Source organism: Antechinus flavipes, chromosome 3 (assembly GCF_016432865.1).
Source record: "Antechinus flavipes isolate AdamAnt ecotype Samford, QLD, Australia chromosome 3, AdamAnt_v2, whole genome shotgun sequence".
In the NCBI taxonomy this organism is placed as follows: domain Eukaryota; kingdom Metazoa; phylum Chordata; class Mammalia; order Dasyuromorphia; family Dasyuridae; genus Antechinus; species Antechinus flavipes.
The window spans coordinates 259471299-259486683 of NC_067400.1; positions in this window are offsets into that span (position 1 = coordinate 259471299).

The window sequence follows — 15385 nt, forward strand, 5'->3', positions numbered from 1 at the left end:
ACATTTTGGCACATACAGGTCCCTTTCCCTACTTTAGTATCTCTTTGGGGTATAAGTCCAGTAGAAACACTGCTGGATCAAAGCATCCTGTTCTTCTCCAGTGATTTGCTTGCTGGTGCCATTGAGAGCAGTGCCGCGGAGAAGAGTTGAGGCAGGACAACATAAAAACCCAGTATGTAAGCGGGAGTGAGGGGGCATGATGGAGGATAAAAGGGGCATGATGGAGGATAAAAGAAGAACTCAGCCAGCACTTACCGCGCTAAAAAAATGAAGAACTTCCTTGCAGAGAGAAGAATAGATCAAGTAATGATTCCTGCAGGAATGACTGCCTATCTCCAGACCCTTGAGATTTCAATAAACAAGCCATTCAAGGACCATTTGCGCATGGAAGTCAATGACTACATTGAAAATAGAATGGAAAGAAATCAGTGCGGAAACTTTGTGAAGCCCTGTCTGCAAGAAGTCATGACTTGGGTGAAGAAGTCATGGGATAAAATTACTGACAGCTGTGTCGCCAAGGCACTACGAGCAGGTTACCTGGACAAGACATGTTCATTTAAAGGAAGCTATATTGCTGGACATGACAGATTGAGTCCACTTCTTCTGAAGGAAATAGAGGCGCAAGACATCCAGGATAGAATTCAAGGTATGGACACTTATGACGATGTTGTTAAAGAAGATGACATGATCATTATTGAATAAAGATATTTTTTTTTGTTCACATTTACCTGTTTATTAAAATTGCTGTCAATGTTCATTAAAATTAGCCCTCCCCTGAAATTAAGCCCTCTGGTGTTTTTCTGTCCAAAAAAAATATAATAAGACAGTGTCTTATTATCAGGGAAACACGGTATTATCCAAGAAGAAGCCAAGATAAATGGAAATTAAGTGAATTGCCTAGAGTCATACAGGTGGCCAGTGTCAAAGACTGGATTTAAACTCAGTTCTTCCAGACTCCATCCAGCCCTGGGGCTTTCTTTTTCAAACATTAATTCACCCACTTAACTAAAGTTTAGAGAGCTGAAATGATCTGTTCCAATTCTTTAACTAAGGTCCTCCGATTCTACTTTATTATTCTTCAGAGATAGAAAAGAAGTTCCTCCTGCTAATTCTAATGGACATCAGCACCTGTACTGCTTGATATTTGAACTGATCTGTGTCTTCCTCACTCTATTCACTGCTTCACCTAGCTGCCCAATCATAATGCTGTTTAGCAAATATATGCGGGTCAAAATGTAACCATTGTAATTGTTTTTCCTTCTTCTCCAAAGTGCACCATCATGTGTGGAACGGGTGCTAGACTCCTTTTCCCAAATTAACTAATCAGAGACATTTTCAGATACAGAGATTAAGTATTCATTTAATCCTTGGAGGGAGAGGTCCAGACACACCTGGGAGCCATCACAACTCCCATCATGTGCTCCTGAACCTGACCAGCAGGAAAGAGAAAACCTGATTCCAGAAATGCCTCATTTCATTCCTTTCATTTCAATTTACTCAACCCCAGTTTCTACAGTGTTCTTTGGATGTTACCTTCTCTTAGCAACATTTATATTTTATTTCATAGAATCAAAGAAATTTTATACTAAATTTTTTTTTAGTATTTTAAGTTTTAAAAGGTGTTTTTGCCAAAATAACCCTGCAAAGTAGAAAATGTGAGTACAGTTATAATTGGAAAGAACTTGAGATGTCATATAGTTTAACCTTATTTTTTAAAATAATTTTTTTAATTTTTTAAAATATATTTTTTAATAAATTAGGAAATTTGGGCCAGAGAAAGCAAATGACTTCACCAGTTGTTGGCAGAAACTCCTAGATTCATGACAAAAGGGGTTTGGATATGAGGTTTGGTTAGATTACCTCTTATTCAAGAATTCAAAGCTTAGGGGGATATCTTTTATTCTCCAGAAATTATTTAAAAGAACATTTTCAAATAACAAAAGATATGGGTAGTGGGGGGGGTATCATTTTGTTTCTTATGCTCTTAAAAAGATGTGACTTTTTCTTTAGAACTTAGTATATATTAAGATACTTTCAAAATTATTATTAGATGATTTGTTCTGCCTCAAAGCCAATAGTTTCACATTCATTTACATAGTATTCATTCATTTAATCTTTTATAATCTATTCGGACTGTGGCAGTTTCATATTATAAGAGGAGTTAAGATAATACCAGTTGAAAGAATTTTCATGGTGTCTCATCATCCTCTACTCCCAGTACAGTAATAACTTTCTATATTCAAATGTGATTCCATGTATTCTCACTATGCCTACCAGACATTGACAGATGAGTTGAGTCAAAAAGCTTAGCTGCTTAGAAATTGTTATGGCATTTTGTAGTATAGGTGGTAGAAATATACACAAGGCTTCTTAATAGGGGAAAAAATAAAAATATTTGAAGGGCTGTCATATAAAAAAAGGCGTGCTACTTGTGTTGATCCCAGAGGGGACAACTTGAAATGGGGATTGGAAGCTACAGAGAGGCTGACTTTGATTTGATGTAAGGAAAATTAATTCTTAATAATTGAAGTGGCCCCAGAGTTCCACTAGCTGCCTTAGGGAGATATTGTTCCAATTTTAAAAAAACATGGTGGTGGTGGAGGATAGTTAGTTTTTTTTGTTGTTTTTTTTTTTTTTTCCAAATTATAGATCAATGAGCCTTACTTTGATTCCCATAAAAATTCTTGAACACAGTATTAAAAGAGAGCTCTTGTAAACATCCATGAAAGAAAGTGATGATCCTTAGAAAATAGCATGACTTTATAAAAATATTCATATCAAATTCATTCTATTTCCTTTTTTTTTTTTTTGATAGAGTCTCTCTGTATACTACCATTATGGACAAAATGGAGTGAATACTCTAAATGATAGCTGCTGCCAGTAATTACATCAGTTCTCTCCATCTTTACCAAAAGAATTCATTAAGGCATTGATAGCAACTGATAATAACGCATCTAAGGGATTGATTGCATTTGGACTTAGGGAAGAAGGGAAGGGGGAAAAATCTAGAATTCAAAATCTTTTTAAATTGAATGTTGAAATCTGTTGTTATATGTAATTGGAAGAAATAAAATTCTATTAAATGGGAAAAAAAAGAAAGAAAAGACAATTCAATCCCAAATCCAAATAAATAGAAATTCTTTCTACAATTTTTCCCACAAGTGGCTACCCAGATTCACTTGAGACCTATAGTGAGAGGGGAACCCCTTCTGTCCTGAGGGAGTCTATTCCATCCATGTTGGAATGGCCCTAATCATTTTAAAGATATTTCCACATTAGTTATATTGTGAAAAAGTAATCAGAAAAGGGAGGGGGAGGGGGGAAACCATGAGAAAGAAATGCTTTGATCTACATTGTCTCAATCCATACTTCTTTCTCTGGATGTGTATAGAATTTCCCATTATGAGTCTTTTGGAATTGTATTAAATAACTGTATTGCTGAGAAAAGCTAATCTATCATAGTTGATCCTCATATAATCTTGCTGTAATTGTATACAGTGTTCTCTTGGTTTTACTCACTTCACATCAATTCATGTAAGTTTTTCCAGGTTTTTCTGTGTTTTTCTTTTCAACCAGTATTTCTTTGTGTCACAATCCCCAGTGGTAGCCTGGTGAAATTTGTGGATCCCTTCTTAGAAAAATGCTTTTAAATAAAAAAAATTATAATATGTAGAAATTAAATTAATGTTATTAATTTAATCATTAATTGTCATTAATAAATGAAAATATAAAGGAAACCATTTATATTTTAATACAGTTTGTAGACTAGAAAAGTTGTGAGGAGCATAAATATTTTGAGGTATCTATCACCAATAGAAATCACAGATTTTTATATCAGATTGAAGTTTTATCAAAGTTACAAGTGGTATACTCCTGTGGACTGTTCATAACATGCTAAATTTCAGTTAGTCCTTAGTGTAATGGTTTTTCCATCTAAGTTCATAGACCCCTGAAATTTATCCATGGCTCCCTCTGGGGACCATGATCTCAGGTTAACAACTCACCCCTGCTTTAAACTGATTTTGTTTTTCTTAATGCATAATTGTGATTGTATCATTCTCCCATCTTCAGAAACTATCAGTGATACTCCATTACTTTCCTAATAAAAACTAGCCCCTTACTCTGGCATTCAAGGCTCTTAATATCATGGCTCCAAATTCTTTTATTGCTCTATGTAATATCTTTTCTATTACTATTTAAATCTTACTTCCTTTCATTTAATTTAGACTTTCCCAAAATAGGTCATTCTCCACTCTTCTCAAAATTTCATCCCCCTTGCTTAGAATGCATTCTTCCAATTTTTGAAAGAATTCTCTTGTTTTTCAAGACTCATTTAGGTGTTGCTTTTTTTTAATCTTTTTTTTAAAATAACTTTTTATTGATAGAACCCATGCCAGGGTAATTTTTTACAGCATTATCCCTTGCACTCACTTCTATTCTGATTTTCCCCCTCCCTCCCTTCACCCCCTCCCCCAGATGGCAAGCAGTCCTTTACATGTTAAATAGGTTACAGTATATCCTAGATACAATATATGTGTGCAGAACTGAACAATTCTCTTGTTGCACAGGGAGAATTGGATTTAGAAGGTATAAATAACCCGGGAAGAAAAACAAAAATGCAAGCAGTTTTATATTCATTTCCCAGTGTTCTTTCTTTGGGTATAGCTGCTTCTGTCCATCCTTGATCAATTGAAATTGAATTAGCTTTCTTTATCGAAGAGATCCATTTCCATCAGAATACATCCTCAAACAGTATTGTTGTTGAGGTATATGATGATCTCCTGGTTCTGCTCATTTCACTTAGCATCAGTTCATGTAAGTCACTCCAAGCCTCTCTGTATTCATCCTGCTGGTCATTCCTTACAGAACAATAATATTCCATAACGTTCAGATACCACAATTTACTCAACCATTCTCTGATTGATGGGCATCCTTTCATTTTCCAGTTTCTGGCCACTACAAACAGGGCTGCCACAAACATTTTGGCACATACAGGTCTCTTTCCCTTCTTTAGTATTTCTTTGGGGTATAAGCACAGTAGTAGCACTGCTAGATCAAAGGGTATGCACAGTTTGATAGCTTTTTGAGCATAGTTCCAAATTGCTCACCAGAATGCCTGGATGTGTTCACAATTCCACCAACAATGTATCAGTGTCCCTGTTTTCCCACATTCCCTCCAACATTCCACATTATCTTTCCCTGTCACTCTAGCCAATCTGACAGGTGTGTAGTGGTATCTCAGGGTTGTCTTAATTTGAATTTCTCTGATTAATAATGATTTGGAGCATATTTTGACATATCTATAAATAGTTTCAATTTCTTTGTCTGAGAATTGTCTGTTTATATCCTTTGACCATTCATCAATTGGAGAATGGCTTGATTTCTTATAAATTAGAGTCAATTCTCTATATATTTTGGAAATGAGGCCTTTATCAGAACCTTTGACTATAAAAATGTTTTCCCAGTTTATTGTTTCCCTTCTAATCTTGTCTGCATTTGTTTTGTTTGTACAAAAACTTTTCAATTTGATATAATCAAAATTTTTTTATTTTGTGGTCAATAGTGATCTCTAGTTCTTCTTTAGTCATAAATTCCTCCCTGTTCTACAGGTCTGAGAGGTAAACTCTTCCAGTTTATTTATAATCTCATTCTTTATGCCTAGGTCATGAACCCATTTTGACCTTATCTTGGTGTACGGTGTTAAGTGTGGGTCAATGCCCATCAATTGGAGAATGGTTGAGTAAATTGTGGTATCTGAACGTTATGGAACATTATTGTTCTGTAAAGAATGACCAGCAGGATGAATACAAAGAGGCTTGGAGTGACTTACATGAACTGATGCTAAGTGAAATGAGCAGAACCAGGAGATCATCATATACCTCAACAACAATACTGTTTGAGGATGTATTCTGATGGAAATGGATCTCTTCGATAAAGAAAGCTAATTCAATTTCAATTGATCAAAGATGGACAGAAGCAGCTATACCCAAAGAAAGAACTCTGGGAAACGAATATAAAACTGTTTGCATTTTTGTTTTTCTTCCCGGGTTATTTATACCTTCTGAATCCAATTCTCCTTGTGCAACAAGAGAAATTTTCTGAAAATTTCCAATTTTCCCAGCAATTTTTGTCAAATAATGTGTTCTTATCCCCAAAACTGGGATCTTTGGGTTTGCCAAACACTATATTATTAAAGTTATTGGCTGTTTTGTCCTTTGAACCTACGTATTCCATTGATCAACTAGTCTATTTCTTAGCCAATACCAGATGGTTTTAGTAACTGCTGCTTTGTAATATAATTTTAGATCTGGTACAACTAGGCCTAGGTGTTGCTTTTTCTTCTTTTTTCTAGGTGAGCTTTTTCTTCTCAAAATGCAGCCAGGTGATAAAAGTTCAGATCTTTTATTATCCCAATATAGCCCGGTTAGCCTAGAGGCCTATCTCTCTGCTTGGTTCCAAGAGCTCCCTCCGAATGTCACCAAATCCAAAGGTCTGGTCCTTCAGCCTCTGCCTCTGCTTTCTTCAGCCTCCAGCCAGCTCTAGTCTTCATGTCATTCCGGTGAAATCTCGACTTGTAGCGTCTTCCTCTCTGAAGAACACTTCTGCCACCAGCCAGCCAAGTGGAAAATATTCTGCCTTGCCTCGGAGAGAGGGCTTCTGGCGTAACTCTACTGAAATCTGACCGAGAGCTTCTGTCTGTTTCTTTTATCCAAGAGGGAGGAATTGTGGGATACGAGAGAGAGGGATTATGGGTTTTCTCCCATAGTGCTCTCTGGCCCAACGAGCTTCAAGGGAGGTGTGGACTCATTGAACTTAGTTCTACTTAGTACCTTGTTTCAGGTTCTGCCCAAAACATCTTCTTGTAAGATTAGATCAACTCTAATTAGTTAGCAGTTAGTAAGGATTCCAACATAGAAGGATAAATATTCTTTCTCTGCTTGGAGAGAAATTTCTGATTGAGCTCTTCCAATCAGAAACCAGACTTTAGTCAAGCCTGAGAGCTGTTAAAGGAATATAGAAAATGTCTGAGAAAAAGAGATGGAAAGGAGTAGTGACTTTAGCATCTCAGTCAGAAAGCACTCCACAGCATGAAGGATGCATATGTGGGGGAGTATGAGGAGTGGGACATGCCAGTAAGAAGGGAAAGAAGAAAGAAATTAGGTAGATTTGAGTTGTACTAGAGAAGAGAGAGATTGAGGCACTCCCTTGTCTTCCAACAGGCATCTCAGTATGGAAAACTCAGACTGAAGCTAAGTTGTATCTATCTTCAAAATAAATCAGGTTCCGATAATAAAAGATCTGTTCCTCCCCTAACTTCCCCTTCCTATGACTCTTAACAGACAATATACAACATACTCTGCCTACATTTTTATCCAAACATTTCTGGTAACTGAATTTTGATTCTTACCATAATGAGGCCAGGGGTTAGCTAGAAATAAGTATAAATTAAAATAGAACAGAAAAGCAAACTTAATATTTGATTTTTTTTTCTTAACTGGGGTCTGAGAGCTCTGCTGTTTGCACTTCTAATTGACCAGGGAAACAAATTCCAGTCACTGTGCCCTGTCACCTTCACGATCAAAGATAAAAACTTATGTTTGGTATGGAAAGCTTTTCATAAGCTCGTTCTCTCCTACCTTTCCAGTCCACTGTGTACTCCAGCACCACTCAAACTAAAGACTCCATTCATAGCTCATTTCCAGAAATTTTCTTTGGTTCTCTATACTTTCCCCCGAATGCTTTCCCTGATCCTCTCTACCCCTGACTTCCTTGATTTCCTTCAAATTCCAGCTTAAAAATCCTGTTTCTCCCCCTTTTTTGCCTTCCCTAAAGTTCATTGTTTATCTCCATTTTATCCTGTATACCACTTGTTTGTAGTTTTTTGCATGTTTTTCTTTCCTTTTAAGTTGGTGAACTTTTTTCTTTAATTTTCTTTATTTTTAATTTATTAAATAAAATAATCATTTCCATAACAATAAAAAGATTTCACATGAAGCTACAAATGTGTTATGTGTATTCCTTTTAAATACGTAGCAGAGCTATCATGTACATGTTTTTCCTGTAACAGAGATTCTTATATTTCATTGTATGCCTAGTCCTTGACACATGGCACATTGTAGGCATTTATTAAATACTCATTGACTGGACAGTTCTTACAAGTTGATTGGCTCGAAATAGTTAAGTTTAAATAACCAAATACCCCAAGAAGGCAAGTAATTGCCCAAAGTCCTATCTAATTTCCATGATTCCAGTGACTAGTGATAGAACCTGGGATTTAAGCTCCATTCCATAGCACTTCATTAAAAAAGGAAAAAGGCATAGAGATCAGATCTGACTGATTTTGGGAACCTCCTGACTCTAGAAATTCTTTCTAACAAAGAAGGTAGCCTGGAGCAACTCAAGCTTTTAGCCAGCGTTAAAGCAGCATAAGTAGGAGTTGGAAAGATGGCTCCAAAGCCAAATTATTATTATTTTTTTAATTACTCTATCCTGTCTCCTAGAAAGCAGATTTATTTATTTTTTTGGTTACAGCCAAAGAGCTCTTTCATATCTTTCCGATTTTTAAACATATTCAGATTTGAAGGTAGTCCTTTTGCTGCTGTGATTAGGCTGCTTTTTTGCATGCTTCCTAACAATTTGCTAAAGTACAACCTTCTCCATCCAGTTGTTAAGAAGTAGAGATTGAAAAATCAACATCAACCCACATGAATTAAAATTCATGTGATATTTAAATGTAGTCATTTCTTCCAAATATGCAACCTATGAAATGATCTTTGAAAGGGACAATCTGCCTACTTTTTACATTTCCAAGTCATAAAATCAGCTTGTGGCTCACAAAGAAAACATTCTAACTCTATAAACAATTTCGGCCAGAAAAAAACTAAAGGATGGATCAGTAAATAAAATTACCTTTGGTCAGCTTAAATCTTCCAGGGAATCAGGTGTTTCTTAGATAGTTGCCTCTTCACAGGCAAATGCATGGAGAATGGCTGGAAAATCCTCGAGAAAATTGGAGATTTGTGTCAGACCGATGTTGATTGCATTGAAAACAGTAACTATTGCTGACCCAACTTTTCTACTCAAAGAAGATTATTACATAAGACACCATCCCATGCATTGGGGTATAAAGAAAATTGAATTTTAATACACTATCGAGTCCTCTGACCTTCAGGGAAAATTGAAGGAAAATAAACAAATGGTAATTTGCACTTGGACTCCATCATGCAATTCCATGTTCTCTTGTGTTTTTCTTTTTTATTATTTTCAGTGGGTCATTGAAAAGTAATATGCTTGGCTTATTTTAAAAATAATAACTCTGCCTGTCATTCTCTTCTTAGCATTTCCTTTAGGTCACCTTGCTGTTAATTGAGACCAAAAGACTATTTGCGTTTTAATTGTTATTGCTCTGTTTCTGCCTATCCTCTTCTCTTTAATTACTAGGGCTGAGAGAGTACATATCCTTTTTGCAGTTTGTATTGAAGATCCTGAGTGTAATAACATAATCCTTTTATTGTTTTGTTTGCCAAGTATTGATCTCCTGTTTACAAGTATTCTTTTCCTTTAGCTTTTGCCAAGAGATGACAAGATTCCCCACTCTCCACCCCTTCCTTTTGGTGGATTTTTCCTGTCTTAGATTTTTGCCTAGAATTTTTACTTTTTAATGTGTACATAGAGTATGGTGGGCAAACTGGTTAATCTAAGCTCCTGATACTCTTGTAACCATGACAACCTTGATGACATCAGTGAATGGTCCATCTCATCCTTGCAGTTAGCATTCCAGGCTAATTAAAAGCTAATGATGGTTTTCCAATTGTGGCTTAAATATTTCTTATGCTTAAAAATTAGTGTAGCACAGGGGAAAAGAGGCCCTTTTGTTCCCAGAGTGGATGTTTATGCTATAATACCTTGTTTTTCTCATGCCATTTTTCTATTATGAAATATCCCACATTGCCCTAATGTTTCACATGTCATTGAAATGAGTAGAATAAAAAGCTAACTACTTTTATTTCCACTGAAGGTTAAAAAAAAAAGACCTTGATAAAAAGAACAGATTTTTGTCACTGAGTACCTTTCTCTATTCTATGCCCATATGTAAATAGAATGAGCTTCTGCTAGTCTGAGTGATAGAAGCAGTGCAGCAAGGTAGAGGGAGAATTTCCCACACCCCACTTAATTTTCACTTGAGAAGAAATGAAATAAAAATCCAGTAACAGTTTTCCCAGGCTGCTTGACTTTTCTGTTATATGATGAGCACCTAGCCTTTTCTGGGGAGGGGACATTGGATCATAAAATTTTAATGGTTGTAGGAAGAAACAATATGGCTAAAAGGGAAGTGTTTCTCTAAGAATCAACTTGCCAGCATGAGTTTAATCCTTCTCTTTCTGTGGCTGATTATTTCAACTTGTGTATTCTCTCTTCAGAATCCAAGCTTTTGGTTTTTACACTGATTGAGTGTAATCTTGATGGCCTCCCACTTAAATCTGTTTTGTTGTTGGATTTTTTTTCCCACTTGAATCTCCAGAGATTTTTATGGGAAATTCAAAATTTAGGCTAAGTCTGGATCTCTTCAAAATGAAAAGGGCCTTCATTCCCATGCGTGCAAGCATTCAGAACAAGATAATATTCAATATAGGATAGGTTATATTTAATTGGTCAAAGGAAAGATACAAGGGAAAATGATTTTTCCTCTCCAATGTGACTCTTCTATCCAAATGATCCATATAGTCCTTCAGATCTATAGTGTTATTCCTAATCGAGTTTCCTAACAGGGGAATGCACTTAAGGTTGCTAAAGAGTCATATCCCACTATTGACCTTGCCTTTTGGATATGCACAGTCCACATAATTCACAATATCATTAGAGGACAAGGTCCTGGTTTGCATCTCATTGCTTCCCTGTCCCTCGATGCTCCTATGTTCTTGTATTTACTTATTCCTGGTACTGCTAGTGGTCCAAGAGACTTGATCCAGAAATTTTTCAATCATTCCACTTCTGCAGTTCTTCTACTGGCATTTCACATTCTTGTATTTCACCAATGCTTTTTTTTTGTTTGTTTTTTTGGCCATTGCTTTCATGTACTACACTTCTGAGGCAGTGTTCTCTGATGGGATTTCACAGATTTACATCTCTTCTCTCATCTGAGGTAAGATTACAACCCATTTCTCTTGTCTTCAATGCTATTACTCTTTGCATTATTTCATCTCCTCTTTTTAATAGTTCAAACAAGTTTGAGAGTGTATGTGTGTGTGTGTGTGTGTGTGTGTGTGTGTATCTTTTTGATAGCTTTTGTATTGCTGTTTTTTTTTAAAGGTCAAATATAAATGTCAGGTAGGGGTGGGTAGAGAGGGATTTGAAATGAATTTAAATGAATCATTTATGTGATTGAATGTGGTATTAAAGAAGCATGGGGGATTATCCAAGGCCAGGTGTGTAGTTATAGTTATTAGAGTTCCTATCTTAAAGAAATAATCTCATCAATGGAATCTAACACTTTAATACATATAAGGAGAACTCAGGAGGCCCTGGGCTAATTTGAGTCTTTCCAAACCTGTTAACATTACATAAGGATAAAACAACTCATCCTATAGAATTATTGTGAGTATTATAGAAATGAACTATTATTATTGATTTAATCAATTTTAACTCTGAATCAATGGAGTGAAATTATTGCTATTGCAAATAGTATTCAAATGAGTATCATGGGATGAAACATGTTGGAGTTATCAGGCACCTACAAGATTATGTAGTACAACTTTTTCAATTCATTAATGAGAAAATGGAGGATCAGAGAGGAAAAAGAAAATTATCAAAGGCCAACTAAGTAAATGGCAAAATTAATATATGAATCTAGGTCCTCTAGTTCTACTCAGATCTAGTATTCTGTTTCCTTTAGTTTCCATCTGTAAAATGGGTATGATAATAATAATACTTCCCAGGGCTGTTAGGATAAAAATGAGATAATATTTGTAAACATTAAAGCATAATAAACATATAAACACATGTATATACATATATATACACACATACACTGTTGTTATTCCTCCTTAAGCCCATTTCTTTTATTTGGATCTTTTTGTCTAGCTACCTTATCCAAGTTATGCCTGCTATCCATGAGTGTTTCACAAGGCTCCATTCTGGTTCCTCTTCCCTTTTTGTTCTATACTCTTTGCTTGGTGGCCTCATATGTTCCAATGAATTCAATTAATTCTATTGTGAAATTGGATATTGATTTTTAATACATTATATTTCATTCTCTTTCACTGTGTGAGTCTAAATTCCTTATCCTTGTAAATTCATTCTTGTAATCTCTGGTTACTTGGGTTACAATTCTTGCACCTTGTACTTGCATTCTTATTTTGTGACTTTCATATCTGTCTTTATTAGTTGACTCATTGCTCGTAATTTAGAGAAGCTTTCTTAAGTCAATGGTCAAATTTATTCAATCTGTGCTGTTGTAGCAATTCACAAATTCCCTGGATTATATCTTCTTTATGGTTAAGGGAGTTTGAGAAATGGGTGTCTAAATGAAGAAATATCAGACTAATGTTAGTGTGCATCAAAAGAAGGCAAACATGTTTTTCAAGAAGACCCTGTTAGACTTCACTTGAAGCCATTGAGAGGATTCCATATACATTCATACAATCCATATACATATATGATATAATCATTATATATTATACCTGAGTAAGATACTGACCTCTAATATAACGCTTCAGGAGAAGTTCCTAGAATACACAGCTGTTGATTTCATCAAGGAACTTCGATGAAAAAGGTCTGCCCTTGACTCCCTCTCAGATCATTCCAATTCTTCTGAGGCAAGGTAAGATCCACAATGGATGGATCCAGGAATCCCCCTCAAGAAAAAGAAAGTAGATTCCTTGTTTGTCTCTCTTATTTTACTCATTCCTTCTCTGTCTCTCTCTCTCTCTCTTTTTCCTCATTATTTGGGAAACTTCCAGTTCCCCTTTTATTGTTTAAGGGGGCTGATTAGAGTATACCAGGATTCGGTAATAATACAAAATAAAAGCAAAAATTGAACTCTTACATTTCATCATTAACTTGTAATATACAGAATTTTGCAAATCCCCAAATTTCCTTAAGAATGTTAATACTAATTAGTGATATCATATCATCAGGTGTGTGTCTTCATAAACCTATAGTTGTCAAAGAGTCTAGAGGTGTAAAGTTAATTTTCTATCAAGTATGAAGAACTTAACCATCACTTTCCAAATTGAAGTTGAAGATAAATACTTTGCTAGTTATTGCTTCTGTGTGACTGTGTTTATGTTTTGTTAGAATACCTGACTTTTTCCTGACCTTAGACATAAAGGGGCCACTGGTACTTGATTGATAACAGCTGCTCTGAAACTCTTGAGAATGGCACTGTTATGTGAAAGCAAGAGCTATCAAATGAAATATCATGGACCACCAAGACACATCCCCTGTTAACACTTCTTGGATTTTATTTGGATTCATTAGTCAAGGACCTGATCTGTTAATAGGTTCCATGAAAACATCTGACCAGTTGGGCTATCTGACTGAGCTTAGTGGAAAGCAATAGCTGTGGAACTCAATCAAGCCACGTGATCCTCTAAACAGAACTCCCAGGGTTCAAAGAGAGATAAAGAGTTTTAAAGCTTTATCAGTGTTTGTCTATATTACTGTCTGTTTTGGAATAGTGCCCATGAATCTAGACATCCTTTCTGCAATCAGGGGATTTCTTGTTGTAGATCTCTTACAAATAGAGATATCAGAACTATTTCTTTCACAAGCAAGTAAAATCAATCTGGAGATAAAACAATAGCTCATAAAAGTAGAAGAATCTCTTTAGCAGGATGAAAGTTCCCTCTATAGACTAGATTCTTAAAATTTCACCTGTTTGTATTCTAAACAAATTGACTCTTTGACAATTAGAGGTAAATTTCCCCCATTTCTGTGCCAAAGAAAGAAGGAATGAAAACTAGCATTGAAAATATTTCTAACAGGGACTGCCTGCCATCTAGGGGAGGGGATGGAGGGAAGGAGGGGAAAAGTTGGAACAGAAATGTTTGTAAAGGGTCAATGTTGAAAAATTATCCATGCATATTTTTGTCAATAAAAAGCTATAATAATAATAAAAAGAAACAAAATATTTCTAATAGTTTGCAGTTCAAAATGTATCCATCCTCAAAGGAGCCAAGTTGTAGAAAATCATGGTGTCCAAAAATAGTGTGCCAAAATGAACCCCTTTAGAGATATTCCTTTTTTCTGGAAGCAAATAAAACTCCTAGTTCAATTAAGAATGACAATGAAACATACCATCATGTTATGTGAAATTTGCTCTAGAACTGAAAGGGATTCAACTTGCAAATTATTTTGGTCCAGATTTGGAACTTTTGACCTTGACATTTTACAGAGGTTAGGATCATATATTCAAGAACCTCACCATAAAAAAAAAGTCAGATTCCTAAGAGTCTGACCTACAGAGCTTTAAAAGATTTGCTTTTCTCTATCCTGTTGTGTCTTCTCTTTCTTCATCTGTGTCACTTTTATTTCTTGCTCCTTCCATTCCTTCCCAAGAGAATTAGGGACTTGGTCTTTTTTGAAACCGAGGGGGTCGCCTATCACTCTTTTTATTCACTTGCAAAGAGGTAAAGGGTGAAGTGTGGTTCTCCCTAATTAGACTGTGTAGGACCTAGTCTAAAATCCTAACAATCCAGTAGATTACAATAGATTATTATAGGCTTCTTGATTAGGGGGACAGAAGCATGTGCTATTCACCAGATAACTAGTACAAATTTCAAGAGATAATTTGGGAATAAAATAAAATTTCATCTACTTTTTTGGATAGTGTAAGAGTGCTGAGCCAGTATGCTTGCTTAAATCCATTTGACTTGTGCAAAAATCCCTAATTTAGCCTTTCTTAGCTAACCATTCCTGAAGTTTAGGATTATTTTCTCTAAAGTTTCTTTGGTTGTCAGGAAAAGAACATTTATCATTGGATGTTGCATCCAAATATCTATGAAGAAAGAGATAAAAGAGAAAGTTAAAATTAAAACTGAAAGAGATTCCCCAAATGAAAACTCCCAAGAAAATTATAGTCAATTTCTAAAACTTCTAGGACAAGGATAAAATACTGCAAACAGGAAAAATTCAGATACTATTGAGCCACAGTCAGAACTGCAAAGGATTTAGCAGCATAAGATCAGGGGATTTGGAATATAATATTCCAGAGGGCAAAGGGGAGCTATAATTAAAACCAAGAACCATCTACCCTGCAAAACAATATAATCCTCCAGGAAGAAAATGGATATTTAATAAAATTGAGTGGATTTCAAAATGAAGACATGACAAATATAGAGATTTTACAAAAAAAATTAGAAGAATATGGAAGATATTACTTATC